The following is a 23,755-nucleotide window of genomic DNA, read 5'->3' as shown; positions in this document are numbered from 1 at the left end:
ATAGAGGGTCCTGGACAGAGCTGGAGAAAAATTGTAGAACAAAATTCTAACTCGCAAAAAAAGACGAGACTTAACTGGCCTGACAGCGACTGGAGAAACCCCGAACGTATGGCACCCGGACACCCTTTTGCTCAGTAACGAAGTCACTCCTGAGGTTCACCCTTCATCCAAAGATTAGACACACCCATAAAACAAAACGAGACTAAACGGGCACACCAGCCCAGGGGCAAGGACAAGAAGGCAGCAGGGGAGAGAAAAGCTGGTAACAGGGAACCCGAGGTCGAGAAAGGAGAGTGTTGACATGCAGGGGTTGTTAACCAATGTCACAAAACAATATTAACTGTTTTAACTGTTTAATAAGAAGCTAGTTTGTTCTGTAAACCTTCATCTAAAGAACAATAAATAAATAAATAAATAAATATGGAAAAAAATCATAAATAACCAGTGGCCATCGAGTGGCTACCCCATGTGGGCCAGAGTAGAACAGTGCTCCACAGGGTTTTCAATGGCTGATTTGTCAGAAGCAAATAGCCAGGCCTTTCTTCCGAGGTGCCTCTGGTGGACTCCAACCTCTAACCTTTCAGTCAGCAGCTGAGTTCTCAGCCTGTTTGCACCACCAGGGACTCCTTTAGCTTTCCAAAAAAATTCATAAATGCTTCCAAACTTTTGCTACACATATCACCTTGTCCACGTGCTTAGCTGTTGGATGACTTCCTAGAAGTGGAATTCCAGAGTCAAGAATGTGTGCCTCTGTCATTTTGATAGACAGTTGCCCAATTGCTTCTCACAGAAGTAGAACCAATTGCCTCTCCGTGATTTCCCCTAACTTCACCAACACACCAAGCACTATCGAATTTTGCCTAGCTGATAAGCAAAAAGAAAGAACGAAGCTCGTACACTAAATTATCATTTTCTGTAGTATGAGTGGGGTTAAGCATCTTTTCACATGTGTAAGAGCCATGTGTATTTTCTACAAAAGTCTAGAGTCAGACAATTTAGCATAGCGGTTAAGATCACTTTCTCTGGAGATCGAGTCCCTGGGTTTGAACCTCAGCTTTGCTGCTTACTGGCTGTGTGGCCTCAGGCAGATTACTTAACCTATCTGTGCCTAATTTTTCATGGGGACACTAACAGTACTTACTGTTGTGGTGAGGATGAAATCTGTTAAAGTATTTTTTAAAAGTACCAAGGACATGGAAAGAGTACCCAGGACATTGCTATGCAATGGTTAAGTACTCACCTGATAACTGAAGGTTGGTGGTTTGAACCCACGCAGCAGCTCTTTGGGAGAAAGACTTGGCAATCTGCTCCCATAAAGATTAAACCCGTTCCCATAGAGCCAATTCTGACTCATAGCGAACCTATTATATCCTAGAAAGCCCTATGGGGCAGTTCTACTCTGTCCTATAGGATCACTATGAGTTGAAAATCACTTGACAACACCTAACAACACCAAGTGTGGATGTTACCTTTGTCCGTGTTTTTCTATCAGGACACAGGTCTGCAGTAGTTTTTAGACTTGTTGTGTTAGAAATATCAGTCTGTTGTCTGTGATGTGAGTTATAAATATATTTCCCAACACTCTGGCCTGTGACTTTGGTCTTAGCTAAGTAGGCTTTTTTTGTTTTCGTGCTACCAAATATTTCACCCTTTTTGGGGGGGATTTCTGGGTTTTACATCATCTTTGAAAGGCCTTCCCACTACAAGATTAACAAAAAATTACACTCATATTTTTCTAGTGCATTTATGGTTTCAATTTTTAGACTTAAGTGTCAATCAATCTGCATCTTCTTTTAGGTGAAGGCGTTAGGAAGAGACACAATGGTTTTTCTAGATGGCCAGCCACGAGTCCCAACACCACTGATTGGAGAGCAGGAATGAGAGCCCACCACTGATTTGAAATGCCTCCTTTCTTAACTAAATTCCTGTATATATTCAGTCCTTTCTAGAAATAAAATTTCCACAGTATTAATTTTGTGTACAAAGTCATATGGTTTATTTCTCAATTCATAAACTGGGGAACACCGGGCCTGGAAGTCATACAAAAGTCTACAAAAGAAAAGGGCTTTGTAACAAGGAAGCTTATACTGGGCAAATTTCAGATTGGCTGTTGGGTATTTTCTCTCCTTATTTGGGATAAGGGGACGATTTTGAACTAGGTTACCGTAAACCAAGAAGGCAAGTTCTAGCTGGTTAGCTTAGGTTTCCTTGTCCAGGAGAGTCAATTGATTGACTTGGGTTTCGGCTCTGGGAAGATCAGGTGTTTACAAAAATACAGAAACTTAGCTAGCGCTCGGTTGCTGACTGGGGCTCAGCACAAGTGACTCGTATTTGAGCCTGCTGTTGTCGTTAGATGCCGTTGAGTCGGTTATGACTCATAGTGACCCCATGTATAAACGAAACACTGCCTGGTCCTGCGCCATCCTCACAATCGTTGTTATGCTGAGTCCATTGTTGCAGCCACTGTGTCAGCCCAGCTCGTTGAGGGTCTTCCTCTTTTTCCCTCACCCTGTACCAAGCATGATGTCCTTCTCCAGGGACTAAACCCTCCTGATAACATGTATGTGAGACGTAGTCTCGCCATCCTTGCTTTCTGGACCATTCTGGTTGTACTTCTTCCGAAACAGATTTGAGCCTAGTGTAGTCGGATTACCAGTCTATTCTGGGCCCTTGGATTTATTCCATTGGGTTGTCTTCCATTCATAGGTCCATGCCTTCTCCCCACAGGGTCCTGCTCCCCAGAAGCAGCCATCCGCAACTCTTCCAGCTGTCTCCTCTGGTATATATCTTCTGGTGGATGAATATTATAAAAAAAAAAAAAAAAGAATATTATACTTCTGCTATTTCTTTTTTGTTGTTGCAACTGTACACAGCAAAACATACACCAATTCAACAGTTTCTGCAGGTGCAATTCAGCGACACTGATTACATTCTCACCCTCCTTTTCTGAGTTGTTCCTCCCCCATTAACAAACTCACTGCCCCCCACAGGTTTCTAACTAATCTTTCGAGTTGCTATCGTCAATTTGATCTCATATAAAACAAAAAAAAACAGTGCTGTCGAGTCGATTCCAACTCATAGCGACCCCACAGGACAGAGTAGAACTGCCCCCATAGAGTTTCCAAGGAGCGCCTGGCAGATTCCAGCTGCCCACCCTTTGGTTAGCAGCCGTAGCACTTAACTACTACGCCACCAGTATTTCCTGATTTCATATAGATAGTTCTTAAAAGATCACAATGCTCAAGGCAGACATTTTTTACTAGTTAAGCTAATCTCTTGTTTGTTTTTAAGAAGACTTCAGGGGATATTTTTGGTTTAAGGTTTTAAAGGCTATCTCAGAGCAATTATTTTATTTTTTTTTCAGAGCAATAGTGTCAGGGATTCATCCAGCCTCCCTGCACCCCGGAAGTCTGTAGCCCATGAGAATTTGAAATTCCGTTCTGCTTTTCCCCCCATTTGATCAGGATTCTTCTATAGAATCTTTAATGAAAATGTACCGTAATGGCAGCCGGGCACCATCCACTTCTTCTGGTCTCATGGCAAAGGAAACAGTTGTTCATGGAGGCAATTAGCCACACATTCCACGTCCTCCTCCTGTTCCTGACTCTCCTCCCTCTGTTGCTCCAGGCGAATAGAGACCAATTGTTGTGCCTTGGTCTGCTATTTCTTAATGTATTCATTTTTAGACAGTATTTACTGCTTTGGTGGTTAGGTACATAAGTCTTCTGCTGGGACACCCACCGCTCCCCCTCCTGCATCATCCTAACACAGGCGCATCACACTTTTTGGAGGAACAAATAGTCTGTACTATGTTATAGTGACTATGCAAATATTCTTCACTGCTTAGCCAAGTAGAGCATGACCTGGCTTCAACAGCTCCATTCTTGGGCAACTTCCCAGTATTCCTAAAGTTAATGATGGCCTCATGTTTTATTCACCTGATTTTCTAGTACTTATTGTTAGTGCTCTCTAAAAGTTTTAGGTAAAAGGCCTTTCAACAATATTTTCCATATGCTCAAGCACATCCGTCCCATTTCTTTTTCCCAGAGTCCTCCTTCCTCCTGCAAGCTGAGCTGGCTGGCTCTGGGAGGATGCCACGCTCTAGTCCTGGCACTTCCCTTCACCACTCTCCCGTGGAGGATGTCCTTTGTTTGGATTCCCATGTCTCTTTCTCTTTTTTTAATCTACTTCCTCCTTTTGATGAAGGATATTCTCCAGTTGTTGCTGTTGTTGTTGTTAGGTGCCATCAAGTCAGTTCTGACTTATAGAGACCCTGTGTACAACAGAATGAAACACTGCCTGGTCCTGTGCCATGCTCACAATCATTATGCTTCAGCCCATTGTTGCAGCCACTGTGTCAATCCATCTCGTTGAGGGTCTTCCTCTTTTCTGCAGACCCTGTACCTTACCAAGCATGATGTCCTTCTCCAGGGACTGATCCCTCCTAAAAACATGACCAATCTATGTAAGATGCAGTCTCACCATCCTTGCTTCTAAGAATCATTCTGGTTGCACTTCTTCCAGGACAGATTTGTTCCTTCTTTTCACAGTCCATGTGTCTTAGCCATCTAGTGCTGCTATAACAGAAGTACTGCAAGTGGATGGCTTTAACAAAGAGAGATTTATACTCTCATAGTCTAGTAGGTTACAAGTCCAAATTCAGGTTGTCAGCTCCAGGGGAAGGCTTTCTCTCTTTGTCGGCTCTGGAGGAAGGTCCTTGTCCTCAATCTTTTCTGGTTGAGGAGCTTCTCAGGTGCAGGGACCCCGGGCCCAAAGGACATGCTCTGCTCCTGGTGCCACTTTCTTGGTGGTGTGAGGTCCCCTAACTCTCTGCTTGCTTCCTTTTCCTTTTATATCTTGAGAGATAAAAGGTGGTACAGGCCACTCCCCAGGCCACATACCCGGTTACCTTGGATCAGGGAGGTGACCTGAGTGAGGGTGGTGTTATAATCCCACCCCAATCCTCTCAACATAAAATTACAATAACAAAATGGAGGACAACCATACAATATTGAGAATCATGGCCTAACCAAGTTGATTTCTTTTTGGGGGGACATAATTCAATCCATGATACCATGGTATATTCAATATTCTTCTCCAACCAAATTCAAAGTTGTCAATTCTTCTTCGGTCTTCCTTATTCATTGTCCAGCTTTCTCATGCTTATGAGGTGATTGAAAATACCATGGCTTGGGTCAGGCACACCTTAGTCTTCAAGGTGACATCTTTGCTCTTCAACACTTTAAAGAAGTCTTTTGCAGCAGATTTGCCCAATGCAATGCATTTTTTGATTTCGTGACTGCTGCTTCCATGGGTGTTGATTGTGGATCCAAGTAAAATGAAATCCTTGCCAACCTCAACCTTTTCTCCATGTATCATGATGTTGCTCATTGGTCCAGTTGTGAGGATTTTTGTTTTCTTTATCTTAAGGTACAATCCGTACTGAAGGCTATGGTCTTTGTCTTCATCAGTCAGTGCTTCTTCAGTAGCGTCCTAATAAAAGTTACTTGAAAGTGTAAGAAAAATTTTGTGCTTTGATGCAAAACCACACATTATTTAGAGCATACCCTTCCAGCAGCTCTATACCTTTCGTTGCTTTTAAGCAGCTCTATAAATTGGAAACCCTGGTGATGCAATGGTTAAGAGCTACAGCTGTTAACCAAAAGGTTGGCAATTCGAATCCACCAGGCACTTCTTACAAATGCTATGGGACAGCTCTACTCTGTCCTATAGGGTCACTGTGAGTCAGAATCGACCTGATGGCAGTAGGTATCATTGTTGTAGCTCTTTGTTGTTTTAATTTGTGCTTCCCTGTCTATTAATAAGGTTGACTAACTTTCCATATTTTATTGACCACTTATCCTTATCTTCTCAATCTTTTTCTATTAAGTAGAGTTCTTTATTTAAAATAACTGAATTGTCAATATAGCATTGCATTTAAAAGAACGCTAACTTTGAGCAAGATTCAAACATTTATATGTTTAACATTTAAGTAAAATTGGTATCTTTGCTTATCATGCTAGCCACAGAATCCCCAACATTTTGTACAAGTTCTGGCACACAATAGTTGCTAAGTATATCTTTGTTGAGTAAATGAATACATCTTCAACTGTTATAGATTTCTACTAAATCTTAATCTAGATAATCCTAAATGATCTTCTTTAACTCTTGTTTCTAGAAAAGTAAAAAATAACATTTGCTGATCAAAAGGGGGGGAAATGCTGAATAGAACTTCAAATTCTCATGGACTTCAGAATTTCTGGAGCCAAGGAGGCTGGATGAACCCCTGAAACTACTGCCCTGAGATAATCTTTAAACCTTAAACCAAAAATATCCCCTGAAGTCTTCTTAAAACCAAACAATATTTAGTTTAACCAGTAAAAAAAAAAGTCTGCCTTGAGCATTATGTTCTTTTAAGAACTATCTCTATGGGATCTGAGTGAAGGCAACTCGAAAGATTAGACAGGAAGCTTAGGGGGCAGTGAGTTTATGTTAACAGGGGAGGAACAACTCAGAAAAGGAAGGTGAGAATGGTTGTACAATTTCAAGAATGTAACGAATATCACTGAATTGTACACGTAGAAACTGTTGAACTCGCGTGCGTTTTGCTGTGTATATTCTCCACAACAAAATAAACAAAATTAAAAAACAAAGTTTTAAACTATAATAATATCATTTGTTGAATATGTAATATTTGTCCCTCTTCCGACTCTTTGGGGGTATTATTTGATTTAATCCTCCAACAATCTACGAGATAGGTTCTATTGTCATCTGCATCTCACAGATAAGGAGACCGAAGTGCTAAGAGGTTAAGTGGCTGAGCTGGGATTTGGCTCAGATGCTGTACCTGTTTAACAGATGCTGTACCTGTTTAACAGGTGCTGTACCTGTTTAACAGGTGTTTAACCTGTGCTACAAAAAAAAAAAAAAAAATTTTTTTTTTTTTACCACCACCACCTGACGCTGTGAGGCCGATTCTGACGCATGGCGCCCCCATGTGTTACAGAGTAGAACTGTGCTCTACAGCCTTTTCTTAGCTGTAATCTTTACAAAAACAGATCACTAGGTCTCTCTTCCATGGTGCCACTGGCTGAGTTTACAAACTGTGCCACCCAACCATGAGCTGTGCTCTTTAGTTGCCCCGTTAGTTGGCTCAGCACATGTGCCAATGCCGATCCATTCACAGCAGTTGTCAGGCACATGTTGTTGAGAAAAATTCTGGGGAAGCATCTAGGTTCCATGGGAAAAAAAATCTGCCTCGATTGATTAATAATGTCTGCCACAGTCCCAGGAATGGGGAGCTGGGGCTACTTCATTATTATTCTAACTCAGTTAATCATTCCTTGGAGAAAAAAATTATCTCTGGAGTTATACACAGCTCTAGTGCTTTTCGAATTAGGTCAGGTTGACATGCAAAGTGTTTAAAGGCCACTTTGTTTCTTTGCTCTGGCGGGGGACTTCTTTAATTACCTGTTTATAATTTACTGCAGAAAAGCGCTAGTAATCAGGCCTCTGAGTGCTCCTCCTATTCCCTTGCTTCTTCCTTTTCCTGTGGCAAAAGCAGAAAGTCAGAAAAATACTCACATTGCATCATGATACCATCAGGCCATATAAAAGCCTGTGATGTTCTTTTTCCAATCATCTGGTTTCCCTGGCAGCCAGCCCTGACCCCGTTCCCGTTGGCCCTCCTATGGGAGCATGAGAAATGGCCATGGACTTGGTCTCTTCACCAACCTTTCTCCGTCCCACACAGTGTTACAACTTGGCTCCAGCCGCAGGGCAGCCCGGCCTGAAAAAGAATGCTGTCCTTTCCCCGTAACGGTCATTAAATAGAGCTTAACGTGGTTTCAAAGAGAGAGATGAAGTGATTTCCTCAAAGCTCTACCTAGTTTTTAAAGTGCACTTTTATTTTATATCCAGAACCAAAGCCTGTTTATTTAGGATAGTTCTAGAAGATATTCAGTATTCACACTTTCCCATCCTCTAAAACTTTTTTTTTTTAGCTGAAGTAATAGCTGGGATGGTAATAAAACAAAACCAAACCTGTTGCCGTCACGTCGTCTCATAGTGACCCTGTAGTAACAGTAATTCCCAGGACGGCTGTTACAGCCTCCAGTCACAGAACAGGGACTGTCTTAGTCATCTAGTGCTGCTATAACAGAAATACAGGTGGATGGCTTCAACAAACAGAAGTTTATTCTCTCACAGTCTAGGCTACAAGTCCAAATTCAGTGCTTCATCTCCAGAGAAGGTTTTCTCTCTCTGTCAGCTCTGGAGGAAGGTCCTTGTCATCAGTCTTCCCCTGGACTAGGAGCTTCTCAGCTGAGGAATCCCAGTCCAAAGGACACGGTCTTCTCCTGGCACTACTTTTTTGATGGCATGAGGTCCCCCTGTCTCTCAGCTCACTTCTCTCTTATATCGCAAAAGAGATTGGCTTAAGACACAATCTAATTCTGTAGGCCAAGTCCTGCCTCATTAACATAACTGCCACCTATCCCCCCCTCATTACCATCACAGAGGTAGGACTTAACAACACATAGAAAAGTCACATCAGATGACAAAATGGTGGACAATCACACAACACTGGGAATCACGGCCAAGCCGAATCGATACACATATTTTTGGGGGACACAATTCAATCCACAACAGGGACCAAGTGGAGAAGAAGCACTCAGAAACCACCACTGCCCTGGTACCTCTGGCTGGGAGGGGGAAGACACAAACTGCTCCTCCAGGAGAAGGGAACAGAGGTCAGTTTTCCTGAATCCAAGGGGATTTTGAAGGCGGCATGCCAACAGGAAGTCCCCCAACACAGGTGGTAGGGGCTGCCCCGTCCCTTCTGTGGGCTCCTGCATCCACATGAGTTTCTTGGCGCTTACTTACTCTGTCCCTCAATGAGACCATCCTTCTGGAAGCTCCCCGGGGCCATCAACAGAGACACAGGTGTGGCCCCTGGCTGTAATGAGCATCTTGGGGGCGGGTGCTGCTCGGACCTTATCTGTTCTGAGGTGGCCAGGGCCCTGCTTAGTTGGCCCTGAAACGTTACCCACTACATGGAAGAAGGTAGCCCTTCATGCCTTCCACCCAGGAAGGGAAGGGCTCTCAGCACTGCAGGTGGGCCAGGCCTCACAGAGCTTTCTGAGAGGTATCTGGAGGCCTCACCCCATGGTAGCCCCCCATGGAAGTTTCCAGCTCAGGCCCTTGCCCGTGAGAGCTCACAGCCTGCTGGATCCGGGAAAGGAAGGGCTCCCGGTCTTCTTACTGACATTGTCCTGCTAGGTTGCTGCCTGGTCCATGAACATCCACATGTTCTCAGGAACGAAGTGTCCACACGTAAGAAAGCACCTTCCACAGCCAACCCCTGTACTACTCACGGACCCCATTATCTATGGCATTCAATCTGGACCAGAAAGTTCCCTCCCCCAGTGCCCCAAGGACTTACACAACCCTGCAGTGCCTTTGGTAAAAAAACAGCAAAAACTATAAACAAAACCCATTGCCATCGAGTTGATTCTGGCTCATGGTGACCCCATGTGTTACGGCCTATAACTGCCCCCATAGAGTCTTCTTGGCTATAATCTTTACAGAAGCAAACCGGGAAGCAGAAAGCCAGGCCTTTCTTCCACAGCACCGCTGGATGGGTTCAAACCACCCATTTTTGTGTTAGCACCTGAGCGCAAACTGTTGGCGCAACCCAGGGACCTAAGAGAAAGGAAGCTCTTCCCTAAAGCAGAGCCCCTTCCCTGAGCACATGGCTGCGTGGGGAGTTGGCTTCCCAATGAAGCCAGGTCCCTGCCAGAAAGAAGGCAGGGGCCTGCTTGGTCATGAGCCCCCAGCAGAGATGCTCCGGAAACAAGCTCACCGTACGTCAGCTCCTCTTCTCTCCGGCTAACCTGTTTTCTCCTTTGTCCATCTCTACGTGGCTTGAATTTTTAGAATTAAATACATTGTTTTAAGGAGCAACTGTTCCAGATAGAAGGAAACTAAGGAACCATGACAACTAAACATGATGTGGTAGCCTGACTGGATCCTGGAACGGGAAAAGGACATCAGTGAGATGGATTGACACAGTAGCCAAAACAGCAGAGTCAAACACACCAACAGGCATGAAGATGGCACAGGATTGGACAACGTTTCGTTCTGTTATACGTAAGGCCGTTACAAGTTAAAGCCAGTTCAACAACACCTAACAACAACAACAACGTGTGTGTGTGTATGTGTGTAAACCAAAGCAACTTAAAATAAAATGGAGGTAAGTACCTACCCCCTTACAGTCGATAAGAGAAATGGCTGAACCGGTGTATGTTTTGCTGTGTGTATCCTCAACAACAACAACAACAAAATAAAAACAAAACTAAACCCTACAGAGCACAGTTCTGAAACACATGGGCTTGACATGAGTTAGAATCAACAATGACAAAGAAAAGGGCAGGGGAGGGGGGGCAACTGCAAGTTGCCAGTTTGCTATTTAAGCTATAAGGGAGTTTTTTACTATTTGTGTGTGTGTGTGTGTGTGTGTGTGCGCGTGATGGACACAGATGAAACAAAATAGCTGACATCTCAATAATCGTCATGTGCACAGTCCAGTGACGTGGATTATGCTCATCATGGTGTTTGCTTTTTATTTTTAAATCCCAAATATGATACTATCACCAACATTTCATTTGGACAAAAGGGCATTTTAACACCAGAAATGTAAGTGGGGCAGAATCTTAGAATAAAGCGCCCTTCCAGAAAATGATAGTCGACAACTTCCTCTAGCGTACCAAAAAGTTAAAAAGCAACGGGATACCCTAAGAAAGAAGTCAAGAGTAAAGAAATGACAACCTAAAATGTGAGTTTCTGTCTCAGTCATATTGGACACGTTCTCTGTGTCTCACAACAGGTTTCTGAGACTCTGAAGTCCTCGCCCGGCACCCCAACCTCTGCTGTGTCCTTGGACCTGGTCTCTCTCCAGCCTCCTGCCTCTTCCATCTCAAGAAAACTGGAATAACATTCAGTAAAACTTGTTTATTCAAGTAAGTATTTCTTGAGCACCTAGACTGTACAGGGACAGAGTTGGCTAAATGCCAAAATCTGTTGCCAAATTGAGAGTCTAGTAGGCATCTTGCCTCAGTACTTTTCGGGATGTGGACGACTTGCACTGGTTTGTGAACTCAGTCTTTGAAGAGAATTTATTACCTGTCCTAAAACACCCAAGCTCCAGTGCAGCGCTCAGCTCCCAGCAGCAGCGGGGCGTCTCCCTTATGTCTTCTGAACACGTCAGAAAGCCTAAGTCCAATAAGTTTCCAGCTCAATTACACTTTTTCTCCAAATGTTCTTTGGTTAATATTGGAATTCTCAAAGCTAAAACCTATAACACTTGATACGAAAGCCTCAGAAAACACTTGATGCTGTCAGCAAGGATGCGGAGAAATCGGAATCATTATCCATCGCTGGTGGGATTGTACAATGGTGCAGCTGGCAGTTAAACAAAGAATTACCGTTATGTGTTCCAGCAACTCCACTCCTAGGTGTATACTCTGAAAGCGGGAAAGCAGGGACTCAGGCACTTATATATCAACATTCGCTGTAGCATTACGCATCACAGCCAAAGGGGGAAAACAACCTAAGTGTCCATTAACAGACGAATGGATAAACACAGTGTGGTCTATAAAAAGAAGTCATGATACAAGCGTGTCAATGATTGTGAGGATGGCGCAGGGCCAGGTAGGGTTTCCTTCTATCGTACATGGGGTTGCTAGGAGTTGGAGCTGACTCGGCAGCACCTAACGACAAAAAGGTTAAAGTGGCTAATTTTATGTTTTATATATTTTACCACAATAAAGAAATTAAAGAAACAAACAAAGCACCACTTGATGCTGGGCTTCTCAGGGCCATCAGAAATAAATCCTGTGAGACCCTCACCACTGGCTTCCTTGTGGACGATCAGGGCACTCAGGTCCTCTCGTGCGATCAGCTCACCATCAGGAGGGCTGCGAGACCTGCGTCTCTCTGGACCTCAGTTCTCTCATCCATAAATGAAGGACATCAAAGGATTTTAATCTGGACCCCACGGACCCTGTAGGGAATCTGTCAGCCCTCAGGAATGGTATGGACATGTGTGTTTATATGTTCTTCTGGGGAAGGGAGCCCAGAGTACAACAACTCCCGAAAACTAAACACTACCATGCACAGTGCTTACCTTGCTTACCAGATTGTCTGTGGTGAAACCCATGTAAAATGATTCGCTACAAATTAGTAAAATAAGCACAAGTAACCCATGCTTACCTTGCTTACTTGGTCATTTGACCCTGTCAGGGACTGTAAATTTGAAAAGAGGCTTTGATTCTGTAGGAAGGTGCTGTGGGGTTAGGAGAGAGACAGCCATACCTAGAAGCAGGATCTTTGATGTGGTGAAAAAACGTGAAATTGTTCACTGCGTTGATCTGGTAAGCACAGAGCTTACCTTGTCTGTTGGATAATCTGCCCCGTCATCGTGTCAGACGGCCCCGAGGACCTTCCAGCACTATGTTCAGCAGTGATGTGGTGACCTGCGTCACAGGAGGGCTAGATCGCTGCTGCGTGTGCGGCTGCTGCTGAGTCTACTGGCTGCCCCCGTCGGCTTCCTGACGGTTCCTGACCCATCGGAACGGAGACTCTGGTCTGCAGGCACCAGGGGGCACGCCATTTAAAATAGCTGGGCCCCTGGGTCAAGTCCCCATTTTGCTTTGTTTTTAAAATTTTATTGTGGTGAAATATAGATAACTAAAAAAAAATTTGCCATTTCAATCATTTTTAGGTGTGTGTGCCAGTGGCATAAATTATGCTCACTGTTTTGTACAGCCATCACCACATCCGTTTCCAGAACTTTCCCACTACCTCAAATAGAAACTGCCCCCCCCACCCCAGGTAAACACTGATCTACTTTCTCTTTCAATGCATTTGTGTTATATATATTTTACAGACTTTGTACCCCTTAAGCGATAACTCCCATTCCACCCCCCATCCCCAAGAACCACGAAAAACCTTGTCTCTGTGCATTTGCCTATTCTAGACATTTCATACAAGTGGGATCACACAATGTCTTAGTCATCTAGTGCTGCTACAACAGAAATACCACAAGTGGATGGCTTTAACAAAGAGAAGTTTATTCTCTCACGGTCCAGTAGGCCACAAGTCCGGATTCAGGGCGCCGGCTCCAGGGGAAGGCTTTCTCTCTCTGCCAGCTCTGGAGGAAGGTCCTTGTCATCAGTCCTCCCTTGATCTGGGAGCACCTCAGCACAGGAACCTCAGGTCCAAAGGACACGCTCTGCTCCTGGGGCTGCTTTCTTGGTGGTATGAGGTCCCCCTGTCTCTCTGCTCACCTTTCTCTTTTACATCTCAAAAGAGATTGGTTTAAGACACTCATCTAATCTTGTAGACCTCATCAATATAACTGCCACTAACCCATCTCATTACATCATAGTGATAGGATTTACACCACACAGGAAAATCACATAAAATGGTGGACGATCATACAATACTGGGACTCATGGCCCAGCTAAGCTGACAGATATTTTGGGGGACACAATTCAACCCATGACACACAGTATTTGTCCTTTTGTGTCTGGCTTGTTTCATTCAGCTTGATGTTGTCAAGGTTCAGCCACGTCACAGCATGCATCAGGACTTCCTTTCTCTTTATGGCTGTGTAGTATTCCACAGTATGGGTAGACCACATTGTGTTTGTCCATTCATCCGTTGGCGGACACCTGGGTTGTTTCCACCTTTTCGTGGTTGTGAACAGTGCTGCAGTGAGCTCTGGTGCATTGAGTCTCTCAGTTCTACTGTGGCCTGGCCTGGGTCCCATGGCACCCCGCTGCCTTGTTTTCTTAGTGCTGGGTCTATTGTCACAGCATTGAGCTGTTTGTAGTGCTGATTCTCATCACTAAATAGATGCGAGCACGCCAGTATATTTAAACAGTTCAGCCAAGCAGCATTCCCACCCAGAGACACGCTCACAGCCTTGGGTGGATAAACTCGCTCGGGGGTGACTCGGGAGACGGGGCGTCAGCCTGTCGCCCAAGAACAGGAGTGGCAGAGTACGCTCCTGCCTGCTAAGGTCAAGACCATTATTTCACACAGGGTGATATTAGGTTGTCTTCCCCTCGGCGGCTGGCGCCCTAGCAACGCCTGGAGCCAGAAGTTTTCATTACAGACGCCTCAGTAAAAGGGCCAGCTTGTAGTCCTTACAGAGAGACATGCTGGGTTGGTACACCGTGTTCTTAATAATTATACTGGTTTCACTGTAGATGAAAGGGTGGCTTCAGATCCATCCTCTTCCTGGGAATCTCCTTCTCTGGTCTTGGCTATCTAAACAAGGACAGCTACAGGGTAGCCCCCTCGCCCCCCAAAGTGCTGCCCACAGGCCAGCAGCTGGGAGCTCGTCAGAAATCTGGCTCCAATCCAGACATCCAGAACCAGAACGCAAAAACAAGGCGAAGAGATTAGGGTATGGATCCACGGAGGGGCTCCTTTGGAAAAGACACACAGAAACCAACACTTCCAATAGACAACAGAAAGCAGCCAGGAGGTCAGAGCAGAGACGAGAAAAGAGGGCAGCGATGAGGTGAACACGTGAGTTCCCAGCTGCTCACAGGAACTTAGGTTCTAACGCACAGCGAGGTGCGGGCTCGCTTCCTTCTGGGCTGAGAACACGGCACAGAGGTGGCAGACTCAGGTGGCAGCAAGAGCCACAAAGGGCAGCTTTGCCTTCGGGCTCTCAGACACTGTTCCAAAAGAAGGAAGGAAAGGAGGGGCTTGCTCAGGAGATCATTTTAAAGGGACGGCGGTTGCCACGGAGTCAACTCCGACTCATGGCGCCCCCACGTGTGTCAGAGTGTAACTGCGCTCCATAGGGTTCTCAGTGGCTGGTTTTTTTCGGAAGTAGAGCGCCAGGCCTTTCTTCTGAGGTGCCTCTGGGTGGACTCGAACCACCAACCTTTTGGTTACAGCCAAGCACGTTTGCCGTTTGCACCACCAAGGACTTCCATCTAAGGGATAGCTTCTGTGGACTCCGCACAGTGCTGACTGATGTCAGGTGGCAGAGTGTAGGTCTCTTTCAGTTCAATTATAAAAACTCCAAGGGTCTCACACGTTGCGATTACTTTACCAGAGTGGTATTGTATATATTTTAAGTTTCATTTAACAGCAGGATTAGATTTTGTTGTTTTGGTCAAAGGCAGAGTAAGATTACAGAGCAAAGAACACAACAGCATCACCTTGAGGTAAAGAGTCAGAGGAATAACATTTCAGAGGGAAGCGTCTAAGAAGGAATTATATCTGGGTCAGCTTAACTGTGGAGTCGAAAATAACTTCAGCAGCCAGTTCAAAAGATAAGCTCTAAAAGCAGTATGCGTGTCTGAGTCCAAGAATAGCAAATGTGCTTTTTCTGAAGCGTATCTTAAGGGAACGTTGCTGTTACCACACATAGAACAGACCGGAATGTTGCCCGGTCCTGCACCACCCTCACAATAGTAGGTACGTCTGAGCCCACTGTTGCAGCCGTTGTGTCAGTCCAATCTGAAGAGGAGGCCAGTTAAAATCATCCCCCCAAGAACTTTCTGCTGGAAAGGGTTAGTAGACCTCTGAAGAGTCCTGGTTTGGAGCCACGGATCAAGGATGAGGAGCGGAAAGTGGGTTCCAGGAGAGACTGGTCTCAGCCTGATAAAGTGGGCTGGCGAGGGATCCATTACGGTCCAGTGTGGTCCCGTGTGTCCAGTGTGGCCTGCCAGCTAGATGTTGAAGATTTGGCTGTAGAGATTTGCACTGAGAGTGGCCTCACCTGTCTGCTTATCCTGCCAAGTGCCCTGGCCTCCCCGTCAGGTGGTCATCTTCTTCATCCACATCCTTTCCAGAAAGAAGCACCTGGCGTCCACAGCTGCGGCTCTCCACGCAAACACCACAGACACATTTGTAGGCACCTAAGCCACTGTCTGTCAGTGTGTTGTACTGTGGGGGCTTGTGTGTCGCTGTGATGATGGAAGCTATGCCACTGGCTTTTCAAATACCAGCAGGGTCGCTCGTGGTGGACAGGTTCTGGCAGAGCTTCCAGACTGAGAAAGCCTAGGAAGAAAGGCCTGATGATCTACGTCCAAAAATTATCCAATGAAAACCCTATGGACAGCAACAGAGCATTGTCTGAGTGTATTTTAGCTCTTACTTATAGGTGTGTGACCCATTTTGAGTTAATTTCTGTATAGGGTGTGAGGTAGGCGTCCAAACTTATCCTTTTGCATGTGGATATAGACATTGCATTTAATTCTACTGTGATTAACTTGTTCTAGGACATTACACCTTGGCCTTCCATAACTCACCTTTTGGATGACTTTCATCAACTAAAGCTAGGAGTGATAGAAAACAGAAACCCTAATGAAGTATGCCCAATAAGGAAGTGGTTAGTTAGCTCTTCCCTCACTGCCTATAATTCGCTTCCCCAAATTGAGGTTTTTCTTTTTCTTATAACTTTGCACAGTACAGCCCAGCACCCAGCTCACCCCATCAGCTGGACCACACCAATCACTTCTGCCTCAAACCTCAGCTACTCAGAATGAATCCCAACCCACCCTATTCAGTGGGACCTCATGTTAAACTAACCAATGACATCTCAAAGGTGCGATTTCTAAACAAGGTCACGCTCACAGGTACGGGGGTTAGGACTTCAATGTATCTTTTAGGGGGATGCCATTCCACAGCAAACAGGGTTCTTCTTCTTTCAAAATCTATCTAGGGCGTAGTGGGGGTGGGGGGCAGGAAGCCCTTCCAGAAGCCGCTCTGGTTTGCCTCTGGCATGAGCCTCCTCTCCTGGCTGCTCCTGCTTCATCAGCAGCCCACCCTCTGCTCCCTGGCCACAGCCTCCCAGCAGCACGTGAGCCTCGGAGGCAGGGCCTCCAGCTGGGCGGCACTGCAGAGGGTGACTCATGGAGGGCAACCATCCTCTCCTGAGCGCTGCCAAGGCCACAGTGCTCTGTGGGCACCTGGCACCCTCACGGCCCTCTCTTTACCAGTCTGGCTGCCAGGGTACCAGTACCGACAGAAACTGGGCATTTGAGGGCTTTTAGCCCAAGACAGAAACCTGCTACCTCTTCCTATTCTTCCTGCTTCCCTCCTCAATCCCAGGAATCACTGACAGGAGCTGGGAGCTGAGAGCAGCCTCCTTCTGGACTCGTCCAGATGGCCTTATCGGGAAGGCAGGCCCAGAGAAGACAGGGAGACAGGGTGGGTACAGCAGGTGCAGTCTCCAAATGAATCATCAAGTTATTTATCTCAACAGTAAGAACCCAAGAAGTATGTGATTTTCATTTCTAGATTCTACAAGGGAAAATCAGACAGGTACCTACCGCTCTGCATGATTGTGTGGCACCTGGGTTATTTCCGGCTCCCACACAGACTACCAGGACTCGGGTCCACACAGAGAAGTTCCATGGTCATAAAAAAAAAAACTCACCCCGCCGCTGGGCTCCGCCACCAGGGATGTCACCAAGAGTGTGCCTATGGAGCACCCTCGTGCTGCCTGTATAGAATTGCGATAGAATTCATGGGAAAGCAGTTTCCTCCAGCCTCTCACTGTCTGTGCCCTGGACCCTTAGGGACGGGCATTTGCAAAAGCAATGGCCGTGCCCGGATGCTTCCGGAGGACAGGAACGCAGCACACTCCATCAACAAATACTTACATTGGACGCCTGCTATGAGGAAGGCTTTTGGGGGTTAGAGAGAGGAAGGAGGCGACCCCCAGGGAGAGAGAAGACATGCACAGTTTCACAGAAGCACCAAGTCCTGTGGGAAGGGGGAAGGAGGACTGTCCGATCTGATGAAGGTCAGACAGGTCTCATGACCTACGCCTTGAAGAGCAGGCAGAACTTCCACAAGGAGGACACACAGGTGAGACTCAAGGTGCTGAGAACAGCCCCATTCTTCCACAAGAATGTGGGGAGGTAAAACTAGGAAGCTTCATGGGTTTGGACAAGAGAGCCTCAAATGTCTGGCTGAGCAGCGTGGGCGTGATCTAGGAGATATGGACTCCACCACAGACACTCAACAGAGCGGGAGAGATGGTGGAGTCAGGGCCTCTGGAAGCTCAGTCTGGCAGTGGCCTGCAGCGTGGATTGAAAGGGAGAGAAACCAGAGGAAGAAAACTGGCAGAAACAAGGGGTACAGAAAGGGAGACAGGGTGTACAATGTTATGGCAGTGAGTAAACAGAACCCAGATATTCACCAGATGAGAGAATGTGAGAGAGGGAGTGAGAGCGAGAGGTATCAGAAAGGCTCTGGGAAGCAAGAAACCACTAGAGATGGATTTGTTTTTTCAACTAGAGTAAATTATCTTAAGCTGGAAGGACAGAGAAGATGACAGCACCGGCAGCAGGCATACGGCTGCCAAGAGGAGGGAGAGATTTGGAGGATGGTTCAGAGGCCACACAGATGTCCAGAACACAGTCGAAAATGCTTATGAGCCCAGGGGTGGAGAGATCTAGATGTCCTCACGGGGTGACAGCGAGAACCAGGGCCGAGAAAATCATTCTGAAGGTGGAACAAAGCATTCTGAGCCAAACGAGGCCTCCATTTAGAGGCTGGAAGGCGCAGAAACAAAATGGGGGAAAGCAAAACGAATTAGTAGTACTTGAGTCCCAGCCACACGCCAGGGGCTGTGCTAAGAGGTTTGCACGTATCATTTTCTAGAAGGTATTTTTTTCCCATTTTACAAACAAGAAAGTTGAATCTCAAGGTTGCTCCACCAGATAACCAGAGGCCCTCATCAGGTTCGTCAGTGTCGTTCTCTTCACACCCGTCTCCCTCACCTTTCACAGTCAACTGCAACAAGCCGTGGGGAATCCCACCTTCTAACCTTCCTCACTCTTCTCCCTTCTTCCAGCCTTACTTTAGGGCCTTATGTTACGTCCTCTGCTCTTCCCTGGTTAGACAATAGCTCCCTAACTCCAGGTCTCCCTGGTCCTGGTCTCACCCACCTCCAACCCATCTTCTCCCCTACCAGCCACATGTTCCACACACAAATCCGGGACTCACAAAGCTATCAGAAGCTGGCAAGGCTCTTGGGGGGATGGCTCCTATTGGCCTCTAGGTTCACCTTGGGCCCCTTGCTTGCAAGCACCCTAGGCTGCAGCCTCACAAACCTATCTGGGGTTCATAGAACAAAGCTCTCTTCCCAGACTGCCTCCTTCTCTCCTTCAAGACCAGTCCAGGCATCTTACCCTCAAGGCGCCCTGATCTCCTTAGGGACCCGCTTGCTGTACACACTCACTGCCCCAGCCACATGCCCACCATGGCACTATCACTCGGCTGTATTCATCCAGATGACAGTCCCTCCCACTCTATCAGGAGCAGTTAGGGAACAGGGATTGTCTGTTACACACTGGTGTCCAGAAATATTTTCTGCTTGTATTAACCCAACATTGACTTCAAACCCAAATCTGATTCTGAGGTTTCCATTCCCTCCACTAGGCCATGAAGTCAGAGAGTATAAAAAGAAACAACAGTTCATGATGCTGAAAAGACCAGAGGCCATCTACAAAAAAATCAAGAGCTCTCGCGGCGAAGTGGTTAAGAGCTCAGCTGCTCACCAAAGGGTCGGCAGTTTGAATCCATCAGCTGCTCCTTGGAAACCCTATGGGGCAGCTCTACTCTGTCCTATAGGCTTGCTATGAGTCGAAATTGACTCGATGGCATACAACAACAACTTCATATTTAATGGTTAAAAACTGAATGTGCCCCGCCCTCCAAGATCAGGAGCAAGACAAGGAGGTCTGCTCTCCCCACTTCTATCCAACATTGTACTAGACGCTCTAACCAGGGACATAAGGCAAGAAAAGCAATAAAAGGCATTCAGACTGGAAAGGAAAAAGTAAAAGTACTCTATTTCCAGATGACATGATTTTTTTGGTGGGGGGGGATTTTTTTTTTAATTGTAAAAAATATAGATAACATGACATTTGCCCGTTCGACATTTTTCAGGTGTAGAGGTTAGTGATGTCAATTGCATTAATCACGTTGTACAACCATCGCTCAATCATTGCCATGATCCCCAGCACCATAAACAGAAACTCATCGCCTCCTAACCAATGGCTCCCCTCCTCTTCCCTCCGGCCCCTGGTAACCACTAATCAACTTCAGTCTCTATACCTTTGCCTTTTTGTGTTATTTCATGTAAGTGAGATCATACATTTGCCCTTTGGTGCCTGACTTACTTCACTCAGCACCATGTTTTCAAGGTTCTTCCATGTTGTAGCATGTCAGATGACATGCTCTTGAATCATAAAAATCCTAAGGAATCTACAAAAGAACGTCAGAACACACAAGTTCAGCAAGGTCACAGTCTAGAAGATCAATATACAAAAATCAGTTGTTTTCCTATACATTTGCAACGAGCAATCTGAAATAAAATTAAGAAAACAATTCCATTTCCAATAGCATCGAAAAGAATAAAATACTTTGGGATAAATTTAACTTAATAAAAGAAGTACAAAGCATGCTTATGAAAACTAGGAAACATGGCTGAGAGAAATTCAAGAAGACCTAAATAAATGGAAAGACATTCCAGATTCATGGATTGGAAAATGTGAATAGTGTCAAGATGGCAACGCTCCCCAAACTGATCTACAGACTCAACACAACCTCTATCAAAATCCCAGCTGCTTTTTTTTTTTTTTGGCAGAAATTAATAAGCTAATGCAAAAATTCATACAGAAATGCAAGGGAGTCAGAATAGCCCAAGCCATCTTGGAAGAGAAGAAAAATGTTAGAGGACTCACAGTTCCTGACTCCCGACACACCATAAAGTTACAGTAATCAAGGCTGTGCAGTACTGGCATAGGGACACACAGACCAGCAGAATAGAATTGAGAGTCCAGAAATAAACCCTTCATATGTTCAGTTGATCTTTGACAAGGGCTCCAAAACATTCAATAAAGAATTTTTTTTTTTTAACAAACGGTGCTGGGAGAACTGGATATCCCCACGAAAAAGAATGAAGTTGGACTCATCAATATTTGATAGTCGTCTGTAGGTTTTAGAGAAATATGAAGGTGTGAACTTTCTAAAGGAAATGCTGGAACGAGAACAATAGAGGAGGTGACGGCTTGGCCACGCATTCTACTATCGAGGTGGGGACTGAAACCATGCTTAGAAGACAGCCCTGACTTTGTAGAGTGTTGTAGACTGGCAAAGGTATGAACAAGATTCTCTGGAGCACAGAAGATGAAAAAATTTTGTTCAGAGACTTTTCCTGGAATTTCAGATTAGGAGGAAAAGGCAAGATCAGGCTGAAGAGAAAAGTAGTTCAGAGAAGGAGAAGGTAGTAACAGTGTCTAAAAGTAAAGAACTGGGACTACCAGACTGGATCAGAAAGTAACAGCCGGGGAAGGGATTCAATAGAACTTTAAGATTAGCAGCCTAAAAAGTTGAAAGTGAGAGACAAAAGTTGTCTTCAAATTGATCAAGAGAAAAATATACGTGTGTGTGTTACTTCAGAAGGAATAATTGGGACCGGAGGAAGAAATTATGGAGATTTTCACTCAAAGGATAAGGAATTTTCTAGTCATTAAAGCCATCTAACAGTGGAATGGCTCATAAGGGGTGAGTGCTCTGTCATTGGGAGAGAACAATTCCAAGTACAGGTTAGTGGCCAGCTATCAGGGACAATGCAAAGGGGTTCACATACTGGGGGAGAGGTAGAGCGAGGTCGCTTTTAGGTCAAAACTCAGTCATCCCAAACTGGATTCCAGGTTAAGGAAGGAGTAGGTGGGGAGAAATGAGGTTAGCACTGGTAGACCATCTATTAGGAAAATGTTCACAGCAAACTGAAGGGTCAGCAGTTCAAATCCACCAGACATTCCGCAGGAGAAAGATGTGGCAGTCTGCTTCCAGAAAGATCACAACTTTGGAAACCCTATGGGACAGTTCTACTCTGTCCTATCGGATCGCTGTGAGTTGGAATCGGCTGATGGCAACAGGTTTGGTTTTTTGTTTTTTTTTTAACTCATAGTCGAAGGGATGGTAGAAGCCAGGGGTGTGAGGGAACACTGACAGTGTTGTCACCTTCCCTCTTGCCTCCATGTACCAAAAAAAAAAAAAACCCAGTGCCGCCGAGTCGATTCCGACTCATAGCAACCCTATAGAACAGGGTAGAACTGCCCCATAGAGTTTCCAAGGAGCGCCTGGTAGATTCAAACTGCCAACCCTTTGGTTAGCAGTCGTAGCACTTAACCATTATGCCACCAGGGTTTCCTGCCTCCATGTGGAGGCTGGAAAATCTAAAGACTAGAGCAAAAGGGCAGAGAGAAGCCAAGCAAAGGGAGAGGGTTTGCCGTGAAATGAAGGCATCTATTCCCGAGACCTAGTGAGGGCTGAGGAAACCTCTAGGTAATTCTGACCTTTCAGTAAACTAGGCTGGGAGGTCCCAGTGGTGACAAAGGCTGGGCGAAGGAACCAAAGACTTGGAAAAAGAAAAAAAAAACCTAGTTGGTGCGCACTCTGACTCATGGAGACCCTGGGGGGTCAGAGTAGAACTGTGCTCCATGGGTTTTCAGTGGCTGATTTTTCAGAAGGAGCCAAGAACTTAGAGAGAGTGAAGGAGAGAGAGAATGATACAAAGCACGGAACAGTGAAATAAAGAACCTGTGCACTTTCTGGGCCGGGCAACACAGTGCGGCAGGGTCTTTGGGGCTCTGTCTCCCCACGCTGAGCAGAGAGGTGTGATGTGGAGAAGGGAGGCAGATGGAAACAGCCGCTGCGTCCACACTAAGCTTTTACTTTTCCCTTTTTGTTCAGGCATGAAGGTGGATCTAAAACTCACCTTGTAACCCAGAACCACCACCATCCTGTGGCACAAAGCCAGCTGCTGCCAAGTTGCAGAGCTGTGCCCTGTGGAAGAGGTGACACTGAGCCAGGTCTGCGGACCACTCAGGCTGGGCTAACCCCTCTCTTACCAAGCTGACCCTTCACCCAGGGGCTGATTGCAGAGACCGCGGCTGGGGAGATCATTGGGGGGACTTTGGTCTGGTTCTGACTTCATTAGGGAGTTTTCCTTCAGCCGTGGCAGCTGAAATTTGCTCCCCAAATTTCTGCTAAAAATGTGGGGAATTATGCACACTTACACATCGGCAGCCACCACCTGTCTGACAGTGGAGGCCTGCATGTTGCCACGATGCTGAACAGGTTTCAGTGGAGCTTCTAGACTAAGACAGACTAGGAAGAAAGCCTTGGGGATCTACTTCTGAAAATCAGCCAATGAAAACTCCACGGATCACAAAGGTCTGATCCACAACTGATGACAGGAATGCAACAGGACTGGGTACCATGTTGTTCCGTTGTGCAAGGGATCACCACGGGGCGGGGGGGGGGGGGCAACGCGCTAACAGCTAACAACAACCACACGCAATCTCCAAGAACCTGTGCTCAGAACCAGATTTCACGGGAACCCAGCTAGTGGTACAAGTAATGACAAACCTACTTCAGGACTCCAGCAGCAGCTGGGGCAGGATCTCTGTCCCCTAAACCTACCCCTTCCCCTCCCAGCCCCACCATGCTGGCTCTATCTTTATTTCATAACCTTGTTAACATGTTCATCTCATGAAACAAAGGCAAGTTATCCCCTGAAGTCTTCTTAAAACTAAAAAATACTTTAGTAATGAATAAGGAAGGCTGAAGAAGAATTGACGCCTTTGAATTACAGCCTTGGCGAAGAATATTGAATATACCATGGACTGCCAGAAGAACAAAC

General features: G+C 45.8%; 1 long non-coding RNA gene across 1 annotated transcript; it reads right to left on the bottom strand.

Annotated features, from left to right (window-relative positions):
• Positions 1 to 1,984: 1,984 nt before the first annotated feature.
• On the bottom strand, positions 1,985 to 22,096 carry LOC111747728 (uncharacterized). The gene is made up of 3 exons (XR_010322595.1): positions 12,271 to 22,096; positions 7,471 to 7,549; positions 1,985 to 2,790 (listed from the first exon to the last, which is right to left on the bottom strand). It is a non-coding gene; the product is annotated as an uncharacterized LOC111747728 (long non-coding RNA).
• Positions 22,097 to 23,755: the final 1,659 nt, after the last annotated feature.

This window comes from Loxodonta africana, chromosome 8, assembly GCF_030014295.1.
Source record: "Loxodonta africana isolate mLoxAfr1 chromosome 8, mLoxAfr1.hap2, whole genome shotgun sequence".
Lineage (NCBI taxonomy): Eukaryota > Metazoa > Chordata > Mammalia > Proboscidea > Elephantidae > Loxodonta > Loxodonta africana.
This window is presented reverse-complemented; position numbering and strand designations above follow the sequence as displayed.